Source organism: Heloderma suspectum, chromosome 2 (assembly GCF_057233095.1).
Source record: "Heloderma suspectum isolate Gila_16-S chromosome 2, 16-S_ref, whole genome shotgun sequence".
NCBI lineage: Eukaryota > Metazoa > Chordata > Lepidosauria > Squamata > Helodermatidae > Heloderma > Heloderma suspectum.
Window position 1 is genome coordinate 256235133 of NC_139459.1, and position 24822 is coordinate 256259954.

The following is a 24822-nucleotide window of genomic DNA, read 5'->3' on the forward strand; positions in this document are numbered from 1 at the left end:
TGCTCTTATATATACACATGATGCTAAAGGAAATGATTAATATCTCACCACAAAGTCAAGCAGCCCCACAGAGGTGGAGGGGGTGGGAAATTACCTTGAATAATGGAATCTCCTAGTAGCTTATCTGATGCTGAGATACATATGATTTTATATGAAGACTTTTAATTTTGAAGGAAAATGTAGACATATATGGGCACAATCCAGATAAAGATAAGCATTTTTCAGTTCCATTTATTTCATTGGGAGAATTAAACCTCCCCCTACAGTAATGAGGTTTAAAGTGATTAAATTCTACTTTTAGAATAATTTCCTTAATTGCCCAACATTTTATTAGCTAATAAGAAAAAAATAAACAACAAAATGAGAGGATTTGAGATTGTGAGGTCGCCTCTAATCAATGCCCAATGGTGGAACTCTTTCTAAGGAAGCAGTTTGCATTATTGGCTCATAGAGATATGAACTGGAGATGTGACATGTAGGCATAGTCCTATCTCATACTAGATAATTATAGGCATAATTATGGACATTTACACAGAAATGCCACTAACTCTGTTGCCCCAGATATCCCTTTAAGCACACACCAGAACATGTTGACAAGCCATATGGTGGCACATCTTGATCTTTCACCTTCACAATTTCCGACATTGTTTCTAAGAAGTCATAACTGGTTCAGGAGGTGTTTACTGTAGACTCTGTGTTGGATCCAGATTTAGTCAGAATAGGCCCATTGAAATCCTGTTGATGTCCCATTTATTTCAATAGGTCTACTATAAGGATGACTAAATCTGAATCTGATGACCTCTTTGTGCAGGAAATTTCCTGCAGCTGTGTTGCATTTCTTGAGACCAACCAGTATCTTCTATGTCTTTGATTGAATTAAATAGTAAATGCAGTACTAGCGATCTAACTTCATCATAGGGTCAGGGTTGGTTCACATGATCCAAGGCACTTCCATTCAATGGGGCCTGAGCTGTGTGTGTGCTCCCAATTGCATGGAGAATGTAACTTGTTACTCAATGCATCCTTAGGCACAGCTCCCATCAGTGATTCCCATGAGCAAAACAGCTTAAAAAGGTGCTTTTGTAAGGAGAAGTCTTAATTAGCTAAATGTCTGACAAATTAAATGTTGGGAATAATCACTCTTTTAGATAAATAACATTTTAGCATGGCTTACACTCTGATATTATACTTTGGCAACAACTAAGAGAGCAGTACTGTGGGCTAGATGCTCAAAGGACGGAGGCCTCTGTCCATCCTATGCGCCGCCAGGCTCTTGTCGGTAGGGTGTGAGGAGCAACAGAGGCTCTTCTTGCCTCTCCGTCCTCCTGTTACAAAAATTGTGTTCTTACCATGTTGGACCAGACCTCTGCCTCCTCTGGTTCTTGGTAAACAAATTGGATGAGTCTACCAGGGAAAGAACACAATTTTTGTAACACTCCGTTTGAGCATTTTTCATTAGATGGGCCTCTGAGCCCATTTAACTTGCTCTCACCTCTGAGGATGGGCACAAGAGCTGAGATGCCACTGGATTCAGCAGATCCACATCCTCTCTTCTCCCTGCCCACTGGCCTACCCCCAACACACCTATTTCCTCCCTTTCCAAGGTCAGGACTCTTTCTGTGGTGACTGGGAGGTGCTTTGGGACCCAGAGTCAGATCTCCTCCTCAAAGGTCAAAGCTCTGACTCCAGCTTCAGAAGGGGAGATGCTGTCTAGGAGCCATCGGATTGCTGTCTAAGAAACCTGTCTATGACTGCAGATGAATTTTCTACTTACTCCAACAATATTATTTTTAATTTATTTTTTAAACATTCTAACCAGTTCTTCACCCTGAGAGGGAGGCATACAATGAAAGTGCAATATACTAGGGATGTACGAAAGTGACTTACCTTTCACAGATTATGTTGATGGGGGGGGGAGGCGTTCCGTCCCTCCCCCCGGAATCCTGGCTGGGGGGGGAGGCGCTCCGTTCCTCCCCCTGGAATCCTTGAACGGCCGGCTGTGCTCCGTGGCAGCTCTGCGGAGCAGCCGGCCAGGCCTGGCCTGGCCTGGCCTGGCCAGGCCAGAGCTGTCCGCAGCCGGATTTCCAGCCATGGAGGGCTCTGGGTAAAAAAACAAAACAAAACAACCACGTACACAAATGGCGGCAGCTATGGCCGCCGCCATTTGCGTTCCTTCTTTTTGGCCGTCTTAATCTACATAAATATTTACGTAGACTATGACGGCAAAAATCAAGGGGAACACAAATAGCGTAGCGGGCGCTATTTGCATCCCTTTTTCATTCCCCGTTTTAGCCTACGTAAATCTTTACGTAGGCTAAAACGGCGAATCAAAAGGGGATGCATATAGCGCCCGCCTACACTATTTGCGTTCCCCTTGATTTTTGCCGTCATAGTCTACGTAAATATTTGCATAGATTAAGATGGTAAAAAGAAGGAATGCAAATGGCGGCTGTAGCCGACATTTGCATACGCTTTTTTTTTTTTTAAACCCACCCCCAACCATGATAGGCTACGTAAAGATTTACGTTGCCTATCACGTCTTTTTTTTCTTTTTTTTTAAACCTAGCCATGATAGGCTACGTAAATCTTTACGTTGTCTATCACGTCTCCCCCCCCCCCCTTTCACAAGCCTGGAAATGGCGGTGGCAGCAGCTGGTCGGAAGACCACCCACCGCCGAAGCCACCGCCGGAGCCGCCGCCGGAAGATCTGCCCCAGGTAAGCCTCGTCCCGGGGGGGATCCGCGGGGGGGCCAGGGGGGGCAGGCCATTCCGCCACGGATTTCAGGGGGCCAAAAATCGGATCTCACCGAGATCCGTGGCGGAATTCTCTGACATCCCTACAATATACTAAAACAATATAACACATCCACCTTCAAACAACAATAAGACTAAAATGTAACAAGACCATAAAACTACCAAGCAATAGTTCTGTATACTTAAGCGTGACTGCTCCAGAATTGATTGTTTGAGGACTGAAACCACAGTGAGTGAGTTTGTAGCATTTATGTTCAAATTATTTTTCTACAAAAGGAGGTGGTGATACGATTGAACCATAAAAGGAATAATTTCTAAAGGAAACATTGCTGGAGTGTGGATGAGTAGGATATATGTACTTTTGTCAATAGGTAAGGATAATCCAGTAGTTAAGAGTGCTTTGTTTCTCTATGCCTTGGATCTCCACATATAAAATAGCAACACTGTTCTTCACAATGGCCAGGACTGGCGTCAAGGGTAGGTATGGTTGAGTATCTGCTGTGGGCCCACGTCCCAGCAGGGGCCTACTGACAAGAGCCCCCTGGACTTGCTGCTCCTCTTCACCCTTGCAACCTTCATGCTCACCTGCCTCTTACTCTGACCTAGACAATGGTGGTTGTGAGGAGGAGGAATAGATGTTACTGCCTACTTGCTCACTAGCTTGCTGCCTGTCAAGCAAGCAAGCAAATGGTAGCAATGATGAGGAAGATGATGATAAGCTATAGCAGCTGGTGACAATGGTGGTGATAAGGTAGACTCACTGAGGGAGGGGACCCATTGAAGGTGTCTTGCCTAAGCATCTTCAAAAACTTTGAGGTGGTGCTAACAACAGCATAGGGAGCACTCCATCACTCAAAATTATAGTTGTTGGGTCTGCCATGGACAAATAGCCTTTTTACCTCCTGTGCAGTTTGGGTTCATGCTGCTTTCAGTATATCTGCTGTCTTCAATGTGTCCAGACTGAATGTACATTTTCTTTGTCCCTTTTTCTTCACTTGTTGGATTTTGCCAAGATAACTTGGGTGGCAGGGGTGTTTCCACCAGCAATTTACTCTGAGCCAGCTGCATGCTGAGGTTGTTAGGGATACATGACGCTGTGGCCATCCAGCAGCCACCCAGAGCTTATCGGAAAAACCGGATTGCCTGAGTCTGCTTAAAGTCTGATTCTTTTCCTCAAGTCATGTTCTCCCCGGAATAGTTGTTTTATGCCCCAACCCCTGCATTGACCTCGAGTATGCTAGCCCTGCCCAGGGGTGTGCCATTCACTGTGACCCTGGTCAAGGGGTGTTTCCTCACATTGTGCTGAACGAGGCTTGCCCTCTGTATGAACACAGAAATTACCTCAATTGACATGGAACATTTTAAAGCCCAATTCCTTAAGTGCAATCTCCATTTTGAGGCTCCAGTTCTTGCCTTAGGATGTAAGTACATCACAGCTTTCTTATAGAGATCCTGTGTGTTAAAATGGGGGCTGGTTTCTGTCTCTTTCCCACAACAAACACATTAGTGTGTCCTCAGAAGTAACTGCCATTGTGCTGAATGAGGTTTGTCTTTGAAGGCCAATGTCGGAACTTACAGAGATTCCCCCTCAATTGAAATGGCACATTTTAAAGCCTAATTCCTTAACTGTGGTTAAGTGCGATCTTAGGCTCTGATTCATTGCCTTAGGAAGTAAGTACTTCACAGCTTCATTATAGATATCCTGCGGGTTACAATAGGGGCTGGTTTCTGTCTTTGTGTTTACTGCTCACTTTCCCACAACAAACCCAGTACTTTCTACTCAGAAGTAACTCCCATTGTGGTCAGTGAGGTCCTGCAGGTTAAAATGGGGGCTGGTTTCTGTCTTTGTGTTCTCCCCCCCCTTTCCCAGCATAAGCATATGTGTGTCTACTCAGAAGTAACTCCCATTGTGCTCAATGAGGTTTTTTCAGGGGAAAGGAGAAGGAGGGAGAGGGGGGAAGCCCCTCTTATTGGCTGAGCAGCCCCTGCTGGTCAGATGAAGTTCACTCCAACCCCCACCCCACCAGGAAGTATGTTCTGTGAAGCAATTTTTACTGCTGTGGAGAACCTGCTCGTGGAACCCTGCTCACAGTAAAGCCGATTCCTTTTTAAAAAATCCAGTACTCCTCCATAAGCGTCTCCTTCTGTTGTTGTGGAAACATGGCCGAGGGCTGCATGGGTGGGATTTGCTTGCCTGTTGTCACCTATCTAGATCCCCATGAAATCGTGCACTCTCATGTTACTGAAACAATGCAATCTGCAGGAAAAGCAGTTTAAAATTATCTCAATAAAGCTGCAAGGCAGGACTCAGCTGGCCATGATAGATAGGGCAATCCTATGCATGTCTACTCAGAAGTAAGTCCCTTTATTTTCAATGCAGCTTACTCCCAAGTGGATGTATATTATTATTATAAACAGATTGGAAAATGACTAAAGCAAATTATAAATCCAGGAGAGTTTATCAGTCAGTGTATGAAATATGTTAAGACGATTATGATGACACACGCTGCATATACCATGCACACAGCATCCATGAGTGGAGGGAACCACATCGAGCACAACAGAGCCCTCTTTCCCCCCCTACCCCCTTGACATTTGGACCTGAGCACTCAGTGTGCCAGGCCTTCATAGGAAATGGAAGTGCTGTACATGAACGTCCCCATCCAGTTCTTCCCACTCTACACAATGATGAGTCATGTATTTTATTTGTTTAAAATAACATAACAAAACTCCCAGGGTGATTTATAATTAGGTAAGAAAAAAAAAGCACAGCAAATGAACAAGAAAGAGTTAAAACAACTGTAACATTCAGTGGAATGAATAAAAGAGACTCTGTTGCCAGATTACACTAGATGTTAAGCCCAGGCAAATAAAAATGCCTTTGTCTGGCACCCAGTTGGTGCCAGGTAAGCCTCCCTCTGGAGGGCACCCCCCAGAGTGGGTGCTATGACTGAGAAGGCCCCAATCACCAGCCACCAAACATCTGAAGGCTAGGGGACAAGGAGGAGGATCTCTGAAGATAACCACAGTAGGCAGGTTGTGGGGGCAGATGTCCTACTTTACAGAGAGCAGACCTCTGTTTTGGAGAGCTGGTAGTGGACAGTTCTCTGCTTGGAGGTGTCCTCCATTTAATGGGCTGTCCAGTCGGAGTCTGGTTTAAGGTCAATGAGAGAGAGCAGGCAGGGTCTTTGCCCATCAGCAGTTGTGACCTGGGCAGTGGACTGAGCAGACACACAGGTTATCTGGTCAGTCTTCTTGACTATGATGAGATGTATTGTATTTCTATTTAAATCACAATTATTATTTCTAAACTTGCACCTATACATATCAATTTGCATATGCAAATGTTATGCAAATTGGTGTCCTCCTTTGTCCTCTTTTTTGATGATGCATAAGTGGGCAGGTTAATTTACTGAATGGAAGGGTGGTCTGGATAAGGACGTGGAGGCATGCACAGGCCTTCCATTCTCCACAACAGTTAGGTGAGGCTTGTGCGCATACATGCTGAGAAGGGAATACAGGGCTGTGTTATGACTTGTGGCAATCTCTCATCATGCAATCAGTGCCCCCACAGTGGACTGGATAGAGGCCAATATGCTTAACAATGATATAGAACAATGCTTGTACATACAAATATTTTCAGCCTGAGGTAGTGGGAGATTTGATCATGAGACACCTAGAGAGCTGGGTTTGTGATGGGCGTGTAGAATTGCCTGCCTGGTGCAAAGGTTGCGCATATCACATGCCATCTAGATAGCTTGTATATAGTGCTGGGGTGAAGTCAATGGTGATGGTGCATGTTGGTACCAATTACATGGATAAATGTAGTCATGAAGTCCTGGAAGCAAAATTTAGGTTGTTAGGTAGGAGGTTGAAATCTAGGACCACCAAGGTAGTTTTCGCTCAAGTGCTACCTATTTAGGGATGTCAAAGAATTCTGCCATGGATCTCGGTGAGGCCGAATGCCAGTGCATTCGGCCCCCCAAAATCCATGGCGGAACGAAGCCCCCACACCCACACCCCGTGAAAGGCATGCGAAACGGGACACCTACCTGCTGCCGTTTGCGCTGACTTGCAAATGGTGGCTGCGTCCGCGGCCGCCATTCGCTTCATCACTATAGCCGTGATAGGCTACGTAAATACTTACGTAGCCTATCACAGCTAATGCAGGGACACCATTTGCATCCCTGCGGAAGCCGTGATAGGCTGTCTAAGTATTTACGTAGCCTATCACGGCAAAAAAAAAAGGGAACGCTAATGGCAGCTACGGCAGCTGCCATTTGCGTTCCCTTTTTTTTTCTTCTGCCGTAATAGGCTACGTAAATATTTACGTAACCTATCATGGCAAAAAAACAAAGGGAACGCAAATGGCAGCCGCCGTAGCCGCCGCCATTTGCGTTCGCTGGTTTTTTGTTTTGTTTTTTTGCCGTGATAGGCTACGTAAATATTTACATAGCCTATCATGGTAAAATACAGGGACGCAAATGGCGGTGGCTACAGCAGCTGCCATTTGCATCCCTGCAGGCTGCCCAGCGGCCGGATGTCCGGCTGCAGGCGGCCCTGGCCGGCGGCTCTGCGGAATCTCCGCAGAGCGGAGCCGGCTGGAGAGAATTTCGGGGGGAGGGACAGAGCGCCTCCCCCCCCCACTGCGAATGTCACCCTTCGAAAAGGTAAGTGACTTTCGTACATCCCTATACCTATTCCATGCACAAGGCTAGCTAGACAGGCAAAGATGAGGCGTATGACTCTCAATGCGTGGCTGAGAGTGTGGTGTAGAGGAGGAGTTCAGATTTGTTAGTCACTAGGGAACTAGGGAAGCCGAGCCTGTGCAAGAGGGGCAGCCTCCATTTGAAGCAAAATGGGACCAGACTACTGGTGCTTAACATTAAAATGGTGGCAGAGCAGCTTTTAAACTGAACCCTGGGGAAAAGCTGACAGGAACTGGGAAGCATCCAGTTCAGGTTGAATCACTCTTAGGAGAGGGAGGTGAAGATGTTTCAATTGCTCAAATGGGAACAGGGAGGAAATAAGCCATGATCATATGGTGAAACATGATAGCCTATCAAAGAGGCCTAAGGGCCATAGCAGAAGATGCACACACCAGAGACATCTGGGGAGAGACAAAATGCTAATGCTAGAAGCTTCTGAGCCACAATGGGAGAGTTGGAGTGCCTGATTTTAAAGGAGAACTTAGAATCTTAGGTATAGTGGGCTCAATGGAAACCTGGTGGAATAAAGAGAACCAGTGGCATACAGTTATCTCTGGATATAAACCCAATAGGAAAGACAGGGAAGAGGTACTGGAGAAGGTGTTGCTCTGTCTGTCGAAGAGGACATAGTGTAAAGTAGAGTAGAAAACCTAAAGGGGGCAGACTCCTCCACAGAAGCGCTGGGGGTGACAATACCAGGCTCCAAAGTAATGTAGTACTGGGGACATACTACTGTCCCCCAGAGCAGAATGGTGATCTTGAGATGGAAAATGAAATCATGGAAGCGTTCAAACGAGGAAATGTTTAATAATGGGTGACTTCAATTACCTCCACACTGAGTGGATAAATGCCTGTTCCAGTCCCAACAAAGGGGTTAAATTTCTCTAAGCCCTAAATCACTGTGCCCTAGAACAGTTAGTCATGGAACCAACCAGAGGGGAGGCGACCCTAGATTTAATCTTCAGTGGTGCCAACCAGGACCTAGTGTGAGATGTGAGTGTTGTTGAACCAACTGGAAACAGTGAGCACACACACAGCGCTATCAGCTTGAATAGATATTTAAATGGAAAACTGCCAAGGAAGTCCAACACAGTCACATTTGACTTCAAAAGAGGAAACTTTTCTACAATGGAGGAACTGGTGAAGAGGAAATTGAAAGGGAGAGTCAAGGGGGCTAAATCTCTTCAAAATGCTTGGAGGATACTCAAAACCACAATAGTAGAAAGAGAAGCTGAGCTGGAATATATACCATGGGTCAGAAACAATAGCACCAAGGGCCAATCTTCACATGCAGTTTAGTGAGGAGGGAAAGCAGTTCGAGGTTGTTTGCGACACATGATGTCATCAAGAATGTGCAGCAATGCCGCTGCTTCCTTCTGTAAACTCATTTTTGCAGAGTAGTTTTACTGCTTTTTTTTTTTTTAATGCAGCTCCTAAGCAGTTCAGCTGCAGTGTGCCTCATTCCTCTGGATTAAATCTGTCCTAATGGGTGTGTGAGGGGTGTGTTTTTCCTTGGCTATGACCTCGTTCAAGGGGTGGTGCCCTCCCCTTTTTCCACCATTGTTCTGATTTGCTGCCATTTCACAGTAACGTGTGGAGGAGACAGGCCTGGTTCCTTGCCCTGCAGAAGTTAATTGCTCTACCGGTGTTTCCTCCTCTCAGTAGTGCTCTCTGCTTTGCCATTCACTGTACTTCATGTCATCTTTCTTTGGTAGTAGACTGCAGTCCCAAGATAGCATGGCTTTGAAGTAACAACCCCTTTATTCCTTTTTTCCCCACTATCTCGCTATATCACATCTCCAACAGCTCAGCGTGGAGGCTCCATTCTCTGCACCGTCCTTAAACTATTCACCCCCCACCCCTCAAAACTGGTTGATCATTTTTTACTCTACAATCCCCCGAAATCCTGGAAAATCGCTAAATCACCAATGTTGAAATTGCTCTAGTACTCTTTATTGGGAACTTGCTGTCTGTATTCCTCCTTTCCTTTTGCATTTTCCTGGGCTTTGGTATGTTGTTTAGTGATCAAGTCCAGTGGGGCTTTCTCCTTCAGCTTTATTCTCTGCTGTTCCTTTCTATCCTGCAGTCTTTTCCAGCTTAATCCCCCCCAAATCTCCTGAAAGTGTTGAACCGGTAAATCACCCCTTGTGTCATAGCTAGATGTACGAAAGTCACTTACCTTTTCGCGGATTCTGTTCGTGGGGGGGGGAGGCGCTCCATCCCTCCCCCTGGAATCCTTGACGGGAGGGGAGGCGATCTGGTCCTCCCCCCCGGAATCCTCGACGGCCGGCTCTGCTTTGCGGCGGCTCCACAGAGCAGCCAGCCAGGGCCATCCACAGCCGGATTTCTGGCCGCAGACTGGCTGATGCGGACGCAAATGGTGGCTGCCGTAGTGGCCACCATTTGCGTCCAGCCAGGCAGCCATGATAGGCTACTTAAGTCTTTACGTAGCCTATCATGGCTGGGCAAAACAACAACAACAGCGTATGCAAATGGTGGCGGCTACGGCAGCCGCCATTTGCATTCCTTATTTTTCACCGTTTTAGCCTACGTAAATATTTACGTAGGCTAGAATGGCGAAAAATAAAGGAACGCAAATAGCGCCCTCTACGCTATTTGCGTTCCCCTTTTTTTCGCCATTTTATCTTATGTAAATATTTACGTAAGATAAATCAGTGGAAAATAGGGAACGCAAATGGTGGCCGCCATAGCCACCGCCATTTGTGTACGCTGTTTTTTTTTGGTTTTTTGGGGGGGGTTAGCCGTGATAGGCTACGTAAATTCTTATGTAGCCTATCACCGCTGCAAGGATGCTAATGGCGGTGGCAGCAGCCCAACCATGGCCAGCCAGGAGACCAGCTGCTGCCGCCACCGCCAGAACCGCTGCCGCCGCCACCAAATCCACCACATCCGCCCCAGGTAAGTGCCATCCCAAGGGGATTCTGTGGGGGGGGGGCAGGAGGCTGTTCTGCCACGGATTCTGGGGGGCTGGATTCTAAAGAATCCGGCCTCACTGGAATCCGTGGTGGAATTCTCTGCCATCCCTAGTCATAGCACGATGTTAAAATCAGACTATTTTAGGATCTCATTACAGTGTGCTTTGGATCAGAACAGCTGGTCCTTTCTCTATCCCACCACTTTTCATTTGAAATGCTTAAGAAAGTGGAGAACCAAAGGCAGAGAAAAATGGGAAACATCGAAGCACAACTGTACAAAATACTAGTGAAACCCTAAAGACAACCAAATTTGCAGTTCCGAAGCCCCTTGATAGTGATTTTACGCATAGGAATAGGTATGCGTATAGCGCTATAGTGATTTAGAGTATTCCATATGGGCGATATAGCAGTATAGCTCTATCTAGCTGTGGAAGTCTTGTGTGCAGAAAGAAGGCAGGCAAGTTGACCACTTGGTGACACACTTACATTGGGTGGGAATGTAGGAAATTTTGGGGTCAGAATGCTCTGCCGCTTCTTCTGGATGTGCCCAGGGAGCAAGGGGAGTGGGTAACATACCTCTCACAGGTGGTTGATGACATCATTTCAACTGGTGGGACTCTGCCCCCAAGCTAAGGTGGATAAAAGTGCAGTATGACCTACAAAAGCAGTTTTGTGGGAGGTGTATGGTCCACTTTTTCTTGGTTTGTGTGCCCCTGATGGAGCTAAGTCGATTTCAGGAAAAAGTGGATAGAAGCTGAAAACACATCTCAATATGTTCCCGTAAAGACTGGCCCCTAGCCAAGAAAGCTATTAGAGAAAAGAAGGTTTCCTTCAGAAAATGGAAGTCTTGTCCAAATGAGAACAAAAAGGAACACATACTTGCACAAAGGAAATGCAAGCAGACAATAAGAATTTTGAAATGCAAAAAAGAACTTTGAGAAGCATATTGCTAACAACATCAAGGTCAACAATAAATAATTATTTAAATATATCAGAAGCAGGAAACCAGCTAGGGAGGCAGTTGGACCATTAGATAACAACTAGGGATGTCAGAGAAATCCACAATGGAACCAAATGAGTTTGGCTTTTCATGAATCTGTCCTACAGATTCCACAGTGGACCAGCTTCTCCCCCTGTCGAGCGGATTCCACGGACTTGCAGATTGGTTTTCTATCCCAAATTTTGCGCATATTTTCTCATTGAAAAAATGCAAAATTAAAAAAAAACCCAGCCAAAATGCGCATTTCCTCCATAGGCCAAGGCATGTAAATGCAAATTTGGGGGCAATTTGCTCATTTTTGCATGTGCACAACTTCGGAAAACAAAACAAAACATCAGATTCTGTCAATGGGTGGGCGATGGAATGAAAGACACCTGAAAATCCACGAAACACAGACAGAATGGATTTTACACAATCCGTACATTCCTAGAATGGAGTTAAAGGAGTACTGAAAGAGGATAAGGAGATTGTAGAAAAGTTAAATGCATTATTTTCATCTGTCATCACTGCAACAGATGTAGGACAGATACGTGTGTCTGAACTGATATTTTCAGGAAGGGAGTCTGAGGAACTAAGACAAATAGTGGTAACAAAAGATGTTCTTGACCTTACTGAAAGCTCATAGATCATCAGGTCCAGATGAATTCAAATGTGAAACTGCTGGTCTTCTAACAAAAACATGTAACAAGTCCTCAAGATCAGCCTCTGTACCAGAGGACTGGAGAATGGCCAATGTAATGCCAATTTTTAAAAAGGGGGGATCTGAAAAAAATTACAAGCTGGTTAGCTTAACATCTGCTCCAGGTAAATTGATGGAAAGCATAAAGCATAAAGCATAAAGATAAAATTAGTAAGTGTATAGAAAGACAAGCCCTGCTGAAAAAGAGTCAATGTGTGTAGGGATGTACGAAAGTCACTTACCTTTTACGAAATTTGATTGGCGGTGGGGGGGAGGCGCTCCGTCCCTCCCCCCGAAATTCTGGCCGGGGGGGGAGCCGTCCCATCCCTCCCCCCTGAAGTTCTGGCTGGGGGGGAGGCGCCCCGTCCCTCCCGCCACGAATCCTGGCCGGCTGGGTCTGCAAATGGCGGCGGCCGTAGCTGCCGCCATTTGCGTCCCTGCAGTCAGCCGTGATAGGCTACGTAAATGTTTACGTAGCCTATCACGGCTGAGTTTAAAAAACAACAACAACAACACACGTACACAAATGGCGGCGCCCATGGGCGCCGCCATTTGCGTTCCTTATTTTGGTACATCTAGTCTACGTAAACATTTACGTAGACTACGGCGAAAATAAGGGGAACGCAAATAGCGTAGACGCTACGCTATTTGCGTTCCCCTTATTTTTGACGTAGTCTACGTAAATGTTTACGTAGACTAGACATGCCAAAATAAGGAACGCAAATGGCGGCATCCATGGGCGCCGCCATTTGCGTACGCGCGGGTTTTTGTGTTTTTTTTTAACTCAGCCATGATAGGCTATGTAAACATTTACGTAGCCTATCACGGTATTTTTTAAAAATCTAGCTGTGATAGGCTACGTAAATGTTTACATAGCCTATCACATGTTTTGTTTTGTTTTTTTTAACTTGGAAATTGCGGTGGCGGCAGCCAGTCGGAAGACCGGCCACTGCAGCCACCGCCGCTGAACCGCCGCCGAACCGCTGCTGCCAGGGAGATTCGCCCAAGGTAAGTCCCGTCCCGGGAGGGGGCGGGGGGGCAGACCGTTTCGCCACCAATTTTGGGGGCGTGAGATTTCATTTCATTTTCACTGAGATTCGTGGTGAAATGCTCTGACATCCCTAGGCTTCTGCAAAGTTAGGTCCTGCCTCACTAACCTTTTAGAGTTCTTTGAGACTGTCAGTAAACATGCGGACGGGGGTGATCAGTAGACATTGTTTACTTGGACTTCCAAAAGGCTTTTGACAAAGTCCCTCACCAAAGACTCCTGAGACAACTTAGCAGTCATGGAATAAGAGGAGAGGTCCTCTTATGGATTAGTAACTGCTGAAATAACAGAAATCAGAAAGTAGGAATAAATCATAAATTCTCCCACTGGAGGAATGTAAACCATGGGGTCCCACAAGGATTTGTCTTGGGACCAATGCTTTCAATTTGTTCATAAATGATCTGGAATTAGGAGTGAGCAGTGAGGTGGGCAACTTTGCTGATTACACCAAACTATTTAGGGTGGTTAAAAGGAATTGCGAAGAGCTCCAAAAGGATCTCTCCAAACTGGGAGAATGGGCATCAAAATGGCAAATGTGGTTCAATGTAAACAAGTTTAAGTGATGCACATTGAGCCAAAACATTGCAACCTCACATATACAGTGATGGGTTCTGAGCTAGCAGTGACTGACCAAGAAAGAAATTTTGGGATTGTGGTGGACAGCTTGATGAAAATGTTGACTCAGTGTGCAATTCCTGTGAAAAAGGCAAATTACCTGTTAGGAATAATTAGGAAAGGAATCAAAAAATAAAACTGCCGATATCATACTGCCCTTCTACAAAACTATGGTGTGACCACACTTGGAATACTGTGTACAGTACTGGTCAGGATACTGTAGAGTTGGAAATAGTGCAGAAAATGATCAAGAGGCTGGAGCAACTCCCCTATGAGGATAGGTTACAATGTCTGCGACTGTTTAGCTTAGAAAAAAAGGTGAGTAAGGGGAGATGTGATAGAGGTGTTCAGAGTTATGCATGGTGTGGAGAAAGTGGATAGGCTTTCTCTCACAAGAATACTAGAACCTCTCTCATAATACTAGAACCCAGGGTCATGCCACGAAGTTGATTGGTGGGAGATTCAGGATAGATAAAAGGAAGTACTATCAATGCCTACTAGTCTTGATGGCTATATGCTGCCTCCAGTATCAGAGGCAGTTTGCCATGTGCACCAGCTGCTTGGGAATAGGAGTGGGAAGATGCTGCTGCAGTCATGTCCTGCTGTGGGTTTCCAGGCATCTGGTTGGCTACTTTGTGAACAGAATGTTGGACTAGATGGATCTTTGGTCTGATCCAACATGGTTCTTCTTATGTTTTTATGGTGATATCTCTTATAAACAGCATTGCCTAATGGGAAAGGATCTTTCAGGTCAAAATAATGCCTACAAGGGGAGTGAAGAGAGAAAAACATTTTCAAAGGAACTGGTTCCTTTCCCCTTCTTCAGCAGGTTACATTCCAATGTTGGCAGATATAATTGTATTATAAACTCTGCAGTATTTGAGTTCAAATCTATTAAGCCAGGCTACTGGTGTTCTGGACAATGTAATCTCATAGGGCTTAATAGACTAGCACTGCAATGCTGTATATGTTTTCTCAGTAGTGAGCCCCACTGCTTTACTTCTGAGTGAACATGTATGACATCAGGCTGCCTGCCAATTTAAGAACAGGTTCCATTATATTCATGGTGTGTGGGTTTAACCAAATGCTTTCTATAATCCTTGAGTTTGATGACAAAATTAAATTCCTTGTTTGATACTAACAATGATCATGAATCCAATGATGGGAGGTGAATAAAGAAAGAAGTCACAGGAGTCACCGTTGGAAAAAACATAATGATTAAGTCATCATCTTTGGCAGTCAAATTTCCTTGAAGTGCTACTTATGGCAGCGTTATATTCCAGCCTCTACTGGAGGTTGGGGTGGAAGGAGACAGAGGGCGTGTGAGACAGTTTGATAAAATCAAGCAGTGGCATGGAACTTGTGATCTCATGAGATAGGCACAGCATGCCACAGAGTATCCTCTACCATCTTATTCATTGACTCATGAATCTACTTTCTACCATTCTTTCTCCTCACAATCAAGGCATGTTTGATCCAAGAGCATATTTGGATATTTGCACAGACCCCCTCCCTGCATATTGTACCCACCTTTTTAGGGAACCCAGTCCAGGGTTGTGCAAATTTTATGAATCTGTTTCATCATCCCTTTGGTGAAACACTGGGTTCACCGAACAGAATTTGTCTGCTCGGGGCAGGGTGGAGGAGTAGCTTTGGTTATTATTTTTTTTAAAGGCTAATTTTTAGACCTCATGACTGCAGAGAAAAACTTCAGTATGCTCCATGAAGTCTCAGAAAACAAGGGGAGGGTCTCAGATGGTTCTATGACTCTTTCACCTAGCACTTACTGCCGATCTGACCCTTGTGTGCCTGGCTGCTCATCTTCTGTGCTTTCTGGTCTCATGGTGCTGTTATTAGATGCCAGGTCAGTTTGGAATAAAACCATGCTCATCCATGATTTACTTGCAGACGAGGGAGTCGACCTGGCGTGCATTGCCGAGACCTGGCGTATGAGCTGGGTGGGATGGTGATTTGGTGAATTCAGCATCCTCAGCAAGGCTGCCTCTGCTCTGGCTTGAGACTTCATGGCCTCTATGACAACCATCAGGCTCTCTCAAGTTGTCATCATTCTAATGCACACAGAAGAACATGCCCTCTATTTAGCCTTTGTTCCAAGTAATATGATAGGTGGTCTGGTGGCAGGGAGGGGTAGGAGTGACCCCATTGTCATGATCAGAACACTTCCTGGTGAAGTTTGTACCCAGCAGCACCATAAGCGCGATCACTGGTAGGAAAATAGAACAGCCTTATGCCAGGTCAGACTATTTGTCCATCTGTTCTAGTCTTTCCCACCAGAAGCTACTTGATCCTTTTAGCTGGAGTTGTTAGGATACCATATTGAACCTTGTAACATCTGCATGCAAACCATTTTCTCTGCCATTGAGCAATGGGCTTTCCCACGATAAGTGGGGCGAACACTTTGCCCCCAAACATCGCTGTGAGAGGGGAAGTCCTTCTTTGTAGCCTGTAAACGGAGTGGTGAAGGGTGGGCTTAGCCCTGCTAAGCAAATCATTTGGTCTGGAATATGACATAGTGCAAGTTGTTACGGTGGGGGAAGAAAACAGAAAAGAACCATTCATAAATCAACCTCCATTTCAGCTAATATATGTTTTAAATTTGAAAGGCATACATGAAATGAAAACTCTGACAGCCTGGTCAGTCCTGTCCTTGCTCTTGGAAAGCTACAAAGTCTGCACCTTCGAGATATCCAGGCTCATGCAGATAGGGCCTTTTTGTTTTCTTCTGCACTTTCTAGCTGGGTTTTTGTCTTCCTTTTGCTGACTCCCTCCCATTGGAACCAATGGAAAAGTTTTAATCTAAGCCAACTCCAGGTCTGGCATAGGTTTCGTCTGGTTTGTGGGGGTGTCTGGGGGGCCAAGATAGCTACAAGGGGGCAGGGGGAGTAGCCTGAGGTTAGGTCTGCTCTTCCAAGAGGAGACCTTTCTTTTTAGAGGGAGAGATTCGATCAGTCCTATGGCTACTGAGACAGCATCCCAGGGACTGTAGGGTTGCAGCCTTACATTACTTAGGAAAATTATTTTAAACACTGAGTTGATATTTTAATTTGATTTGTCTTGGTTGCATCTATCTCTATAATGCAAAAGGGAGAGGCTATAATATTTTAACACAAGCACCCCTGCGTTCCCAAGGCCTCCAGTCATGACTCTTTGAGAAAATGACTGTGTGTGATCAGTATACAAACAGATCTATGTTGATAAATATAGCATTGGTGAGTCACTATTATTTTTGTTCTTCCCAGTTCCTCATGAGATTAGGAGGAACAGATCTGGAGTTATTTATAGCATTTTGGAACTGTGCCCCATAATCCAGGGAACAAAAGATTACTTCTCATCTAAGTTTATTTGTATAAACCATAGGTTATTACAAATAAAGATTACTTGGATTCCATTTAATAGTAATTTACTGAATTATTTTATACATGTATTGAAGCAAGCCTTTGTTATGCCTTTTACTATTTCTTATTATTCTGATATCTTCCCTTGATGTTTATTGTTAATTGATATACTCTGTTATTAAATTACATCACACATCAGGCTGTCCAGTGAATAATATAACAAAATTTTCTAAAGTAAAGGGTATACATAAATAAATTCAGCATAGAGCTAAGGCCCCCCCACTCCCACCATTTTCCTGCAATGCTTACTCCTTACAGAAGAATATGTTTTGAAAAACATTTAAATGTTTAAATATTTTTTAAAATCTCATCAAATTTCTTTTCCAGAAACATACTATTGAATAAATGCAAAAATAAAATAATTAGAACCTATAGATAAAAGAAGCCAGAAATAAAAAAAAAAGTTTCAAATCTCTACTTTTGATAATAGAAAAAATAGAATGTTTAAGGTTAGACTACATACTTCAGCTGAAGCATAAGCGGGGGGGGATCTGTGACCCCCCAGATGTTGTTGGATCTCAATTCCCATCAGAAAGTATAGCCAGTTAAATGTACGTATCATCAGTATTAAAGATTTAGCTACTGATGTAAATTTGTCTACTTTTATAGATAAGCTTTTGCATAAGATACTCCCTGATTACTCACTTGATATTGAGCAGGCATTCCATGTGTCAAATGCCAAAGGGACTGGTTATATGATTATAGTCCAATTTGCAAGAATCTCCACAAAAAATTATATCCTGCGTTTGGCAAGAGGGGGCGGAAATCTTTTTTGGAAACAAGATAAAGTTATGCTATTTCCGGATTACACCAAAGAAGTTGCTGATAAAAGAAGGCAATTTAGCAAGGCAAAAAATCTGGCAAAACAAATGAACTTGCAATATCACTTAAAATATCCTGCTACATTTTTCATTTTTTCTGAAGGTCAGATGAAGAAGTTTCTGAATCACAAAATGGCGGAGGCGTTGCTAAATGGAAAATTGCGTGAGATTTCTGTTCCAGTCCCATGAAGTGGAATCTACAAACATGTTTTGTTAACTGCGTATATTTAGTCTGTAAGATTCAGGCTAGGCCAGAGATCATATATATATATATCCGTCCTTTTTTTCTTCTCTCATTTTTTTTCTTTCTCTCTTTTCTTTAAATCCTTTCTTTTTAAAATGGATATGATATACTATTTTACTGTACTTAAATCTACTGTTTGAGGGTGTATAGAAATGTGCACACTCATTTATATATCTAGTACAAAATAGATTAGTGATTGTTGTAAGGTTGCTTTTAAGCTTTATTATTATATAACATTATAAAATTTATTATGATTTGTTATTATTATTATTTATCCTTTTTAATCTCCTTTCTTTTTTCTTACTGTTATTATCATTATTATGAGACTATGAGTTAGTAAAATTTTTGGGTGGTTAAATTGTTAAGCTTCACTATTATATGTTAACTGAAGAGCAATATATGGTTACTGGAAATGAATTGCAGGCCTGCTTCCTTGCTATAAGACTGATGATATGATATTGAAATGTAAGGTTGATTATTTATGCTGTACTGAATTATAATATTGCCAATGTTATAGATATAAGTTTTAAGTAGAATGGGATTTGAAGTTTCTGTGTAATGGAATTTAAATTTAATCCTTTTAAATAACTTTTAATATTTTTTCTTTTTTTTCATGCTTTCTTCTTCCTTCTTCTTCTGTTTTCTGTTTTCTTTCTTTTTTTCTTTTTCGTTATTGCTGTGTCCTCCTAAGAATACTGTATTGCTGGGAAACTGTAGTTACTGATTAGGTTGTTGGTACTGTTTATTTCATTTATAAAGATAAAAAATAGAATAAAAAGTATTTTAAAAGAAAAGAAAAGAAAGCATAGCCAGTTGTCAGGGATGATAGGAATTGTAGACTGTAGTGTCTTATGTTTTAAACTTAAGAACTCTTATATTATTCTTTATTATGATGTTATATTGTTTTAAGTTTTGTTTTGGAACTGCCCAGAGAGCTTTGTCTATTGGGAAGTATAGGTATGAATAAATAGTCCAACAACATCTGGAGATCTACAGAGTGAGTTAGCGTCTAGGTCTCTTTTATAGACAATGCTACCAGAAGACCTTTGTGTCTTCTTTACTGGAAGTCACTAAGGGCCAAACTAAACATTTTTGTAAACATGCATAACATGATTTTAACCTGAGGGGGGTAAAACAACAACAACACTTCTACTGATTCCAATGGAGGCATTTTTTTTCTTTTTTTATCCCCCCTCACCAGTTGTGTGTGTGGGGAAATTCAGGACAAAAATGGATGGGGGTAAGCTTAAACTGTCCCACCCACCCTCCTGGGCACCACATTCCTGAACCAAATTAGGGCTGTGCATGCTTAGACTAGAGTTTGTTTGTTTGTTTGCTTGTTTGTTTATTACATTTCTATACCACCCAGTAACCGATGCTCTCTGGGCAGTTCACAACATTTTATCACAGTCCCGATCTGAATCAGGGCCCACACATGCTTACCTTGGAATAAATAAGACAGGTTACAATAATATGTTTAATCCTAAGATTATTCCTTTGCAATATATCCCAAAAAAGCTAACAAGGCAGACAGTTCGAACAGATTGTTTGGATGACTCACTGACTGATTATCTACTCTGCTAAGCTTACTTTTCCAATTGGAAAACCCTTGACTGATAGATATTTAAAGCGATGCACCTGCCTTTCTTGTTTTGTTTTTGGGCTGAACATAATGTGGTGTTTGCCACATAGTTTTGCGTTACGTAGCTGATTTTTGCAAAATGGACACGCGGGTAAAGTGTGGAGTGAAGTAATTTAGCACTGATGACAAACTTACCAAGATGTGCTGAAGGATTATGAAATACTTTTCTTCTTGATAAACACTAATTGTTGGAAGGAAATGCATTCCTTTGTATTCCCTTTTTCATTCTCTGTTACAATCCTACATTAGAATGAAAATGGACTCAAAGGTAAACACAGATGTCCTTAACTCTTAGGCTTTCATCACACAAAGCTTTCATCCTGCGATTGCAATTGCTCCTTCACGGACGTTTGCGGGCTCTTTACATGACGCTGTGAACCTCCAGGGTGTCTCCTGCACTAAATGCCCTTTGTTCCATTTTTAAATAGGTTGCAGATAATGAGCTATCAAATACCCCGTTGTGTTCTGCTTGAGTTCCCTCCGTGAAAAAGAGGAAAAGTGGCAGAAAGAGGAACGAGATTAATGAAAGATAATGGAAGACTCAGATACAGGGAGAAGGGGGGGGAGGGGAAGGGAGAAAGGAAGCAGGTGAAAAAGGGAGTCGTTGTAATCCTGCATTTCAAATGGAAGCAGAAAGCCCCGTTTTAAATGCAGAATTTTAGGCTGGTGTAGCGATGCCTTTAGTCCTAGTGGGTTAACATTCAGCCACACTGTTTAAAATAGGTCCCACCAATTAAACAATTACACCATTGACTAATTACTCTATAAAATAAATAAACAGAATCCTGGAGCCCTAAAAATGTTTAGGCCTTTTAAAAATTGCAATGATTTTTATTTATTTTGAAAGGAAACTTTAGCTAGGCGAATTTCTTTCTGCTCCTATGCATTTTTTTTTTTAACATTTCTATGCCATACTCTCCTCTAAGGGGCTAAACAATGTTGTAGCCTCTCAGAAATCCCTTGATGTAGTAAGTTAGGCTGAGCAGGGGTTTTCCATGCCCAGCAGTCAAACAATTGTTCCACGCTGGCCCTAAAATGGGGGACGAGAGGAATCGAGGAATCTGATTCACCAATGTTGCCAGTAGAAGAATTTCTTTGTAAGCCCTGTTTTCCTAGAAAGCAGAAAACATTACATCCGCTTCTTGCATGATTACTGCCTTCCATTATAATACTGCATGGAGCTTATTTTTTAAAAAAAATAAGGCATGTATTCCATTAAATGACCTGCAATACAATAGCATAAAAGATAACTGGGTTGTGGATGCTCTGGGAGACAGTTGCTACAGTTCGGAGTTGTGGCAATCCTCTTCTGCTGCTCTGTCAGTTATACAAGGAAGAAGCGGTAAATGATGTCCCTTCAACTCTACACCCTGATGTGGCTGTTCAAAGTGTATGTATGGTATGGCCAGCTGTTAGAAGGGGCGATTCAAAGGTTATATGATGTATGAAGAGCGTTTCATCATACTGTGCACAAGGATCTTCAGGCTGCTCAAGAGAAAATGTAAGACCAAGGTTGGTTCCTGGGTGTAGCTTCCTATGTTCCTCGTTTATGGTGGCCACTTATGCATTGCTCACTATCCAAATTTCTCACTGACTTAATACAATTAAGGGTGCAATCCTATGCAAGTTTAGACAGAAAAAAAGCCCTAAAACTCCCAGTGCGAGTTTCTTCTGTCTACACATGCATAGGACTGTGACCCTCATAATTTTAGACATATTAGACTAGGGTGGCCACTTACATACATCATTTAAAAAGAAGAAATGCATCACCAAAAAAGGGGGTGCTGATTTGCATAAAAAGTGCATGTGTTAATGTATATGTTCAGATACAAATTTAGAAAAAAAAATGCATCTCATCATAGTGGAGAAGACAGTCACCAGATGACTTGTGTTCCTGCTCAGTCTGTTTTCCAGGTGCTAACAGATGATGGGCAGCTTGACGGCCCCTGTTCTCTCTTCTGATAGTTTCTTATGGTCCTTCACCTTTAACCCTGACTTGGACAGGACAGCTCTTCCAACAAAGGATGCCTACAAACAGAGGGCTGTCCTGTGACATTCCTTCAAATAGAGGACATGCTATTTGAGACCCAGCCACCATTGCAAACTGTGCAAGAAACAGGGAAGGAGCTACAAAGGACCAGCATCCCCGATAGATGAGGGAGGGAGTCACTCAGTGATTTCAGTTCAGGATAAATTCAGTATCTGGGCACTGGACAAGATGAGATGGCCTAATCAGGGGAGCAACATAATGTGGTACAGAAAGGAGTTCCAATTTTCCAGGAGCAAAGGCACAGCTTAAATACCATTTTGGACAATGGTGTCTTGATATGGTAACTTACAATTGCACACAAAGAACAATATTTTGTTTGCACTTGTATCTTGATCTTGATCCATTGTGACCATTGCATGTGGACTAATTCAAGTGACAAGAGAATTGCAGACCTTGACTGTCAAACGTAGATGTAGGGCTAAGTGTATTTCCAGCTCTAGGAGTTGAGAAGGCTAAAGCTGAGAAGAAGGCTAAAGCTGAGAACGAGCGGAGGTTAGCAAGGGATGCTAAAAGCAACAAAAAGGCTTTCTACAGATGTGTGCATAGTAAAAGACAGAAGAAGGAAATGGTTGTTCAGCTATTAAATAAGGATGGCAAAATGATAACAGATGACAAAGAAAAGGCAGAGGTGCTCAATTCCTACTTTGGCTCAGTCTTCTCCCAAAAGAGGGTCTATGAGCCCCCTGGCAAAAGTAAAGTACAGGCTGAAGGGGCAGGATTGCAGCTTGAGATCGATAGGCATGTGGTCAAGGAACACCTAATTACTTTGAATGAGTTCAAATCTCCAGGGCCAGATGAACTGCATCCTAGAGTAATAAAGGAACTGGAGGAAGAACTCTCAGAATGACTGTCTATTCTCTTTGAGAAATCATGGAGGACGGGGCAAGTGCCAGATGACTGGAGGAGGGCTAACATTGTCCCTATCTTCAAAAAGGGTAAAAAGGAGGAACCTGGGAACTACAGACCAGTCAGTCTGACATCAATCCCTGGGAAAATTCTGGAGCAGATGATAAAGGAATCCATCTGGAAGCACCTTGACAACAATGCCGTGATTACTCGAAGCCAACATGGATTTGTCAAGAACAAATCCTGCCAGACAAATCTGATCTCATTTTTTGATCACGTAACCTCCCTTGTGGACTGTGGGAGTGCTGTGGACATAATATACCTTGACTTCAGCAAAGCTTTCAACAAAGTGCCCCATGATATCCTGATTAGCAAACTAAAAGTGGGCTACACGAAACAACTATCAGGTGGATCCACAGTTGGCTACAGAATCAGACTCAAAAAGTACTTCTCAAACTGGGGAGAGGTAACGGGTGGGGTACCGCAGGGCTCAGTCCTGGGCCCAGTGCTCTTCTACATTTTTATTAATGACTTGGAGGAGGAGGTCCAGGGAATGCTTATCAAATTTGCAGATGACACAAAATTGGGTGGGATAGCTAATACCTTGGAAGACAGAAACAAAATTCAAAGTGATCTGGTTAGACTGGATTTCTGGGCAGAAGACAACAGAATGACATTTCATAGGGATAAATGCCAAGTTCTGCACCTAGGAAAAAGAAACCAAATGCACAGTTACAAGATGGGGAATATTTGGCTCAAAAATACTACAAGTGAGAAGGATCTTGGAATTGTTGTAGATCACAAGCTGAATATGAGCCCACAATGTGATGTGGCTGCAAAAAAGGCCAATGCTATTTTGGGCTGCATTAATAGAAGCATAGCTTCCAAATCCTGAGAAGTACTAGTTCCCCTCTACTCAGCACTGGTTAGGCCTCATCTGGAGTACTGTGTCCAGTTCTGGGCACCACACTTGAAGAAGGATGCGGACAAGTTGGAGAGGGTTCAGAGGAAGGCAACAAAGATGACCAGGGGACTGGAAACAAAGCCCTATGAAGAGAGACTGAAAGAACTGGGCATGTTTAGCTTGAGAAGAGAAGACTGAAGGGAGATATGATAGCGCTCTTCAAGTACTTGAAAGGCTATCACAGAGAAGAAGGCCAGGATCTCTTCTCCATCATCCCAGAGTGCAGGACATGGAATCATGCGCTCAAGTTACAGGAAGCCAGATTCCAGCTGAAAAACTTCCTGACTGTTAGAGCAATACGACAGTGGAACCAATGACCTAGGGAGGTAGTGGGCTGTCCCACACTGGAGACATTCAAGATGAAGCTGGACAGCCACCTGTCAGGGATGCTCTGACTTGGAGTCCTGCACTAAGCAGTGGGTTGGACTCGATGGTCTTGTAGGCCCCTTCCAACCCTACTATTCTATGAGAAGGTTTTAATGGTTCCTTTCTGGAAGGGGTCATTCATTTATGAGAACATTTGTGTTCTTGCTTTGCACACTTTGAAAACATTGCCCAAAGCAAAACACCTGCCTGGGGTTTACACCAGCCATGCAGTTCTCTACAGGCTTACTTGTCTGGGGGAAGTAGCAATAGCCATGGGTGAAGAATCAAATAGCACACACCAACATAATTTATATTTCTTCTAAGTGTACAACTTGCTTTGACCATAAGCATTTCATTCCTTTTGTATCTGTGCAAGTACTTGAGTCTAGAGATCTTACAGAAGAGAAAACAGAATGGGTCCAGAATTGCTAGGAAGTGAGTTGAAAAAGTCTTCCCCTCTTTTCTGGCACTTTGTATTTAAATAGCCAGATTTGTTTTAAAACATGGATAACGTATCACAAGGCTAAAAGAGATGACGCCGGAAGATGAGCCCCTCAGGTCGGAAGGTGTCCAATATGCTACTGGGGAAGAGCAGAGGGTATTTCCAAGTAGTGCCAGAAAGAGTGAAGTGGCTGGGCCAAACCCGAAAGGACACTCAGCTGTGGATGTGTCTGGCGGTGAAAAGAAAATCCGATGCTGTAAAGAACAATACTGTTTAGGAACCTGGAATGT

The 24822-nt window shown here is 43.3% G+C and overlaps 1 long non-coding RNA gene across 1 annotated transcript in view; it reads left to right on the forward strand.

Annotated features, from left to right (window-relative positions):
* The window catches only part of LOC146354432 (uncharacterized), a 37661-nt gene extending 17450 nt beyond the window's left edge, over positions 1-20211 (forward strand). The window contains exon 3 of the long non-coding RNA XR_014788390.1: positions 18082-20211. This is a non-coding gene — a long non-coding RNA (uncharacterized LOC146354432). The remainder of the gene's footprint in view (positions 1-18081) is intronic.
* The last annotated feature ends 4611 nt before the right edge of the window (positions 20212-24822 follow it).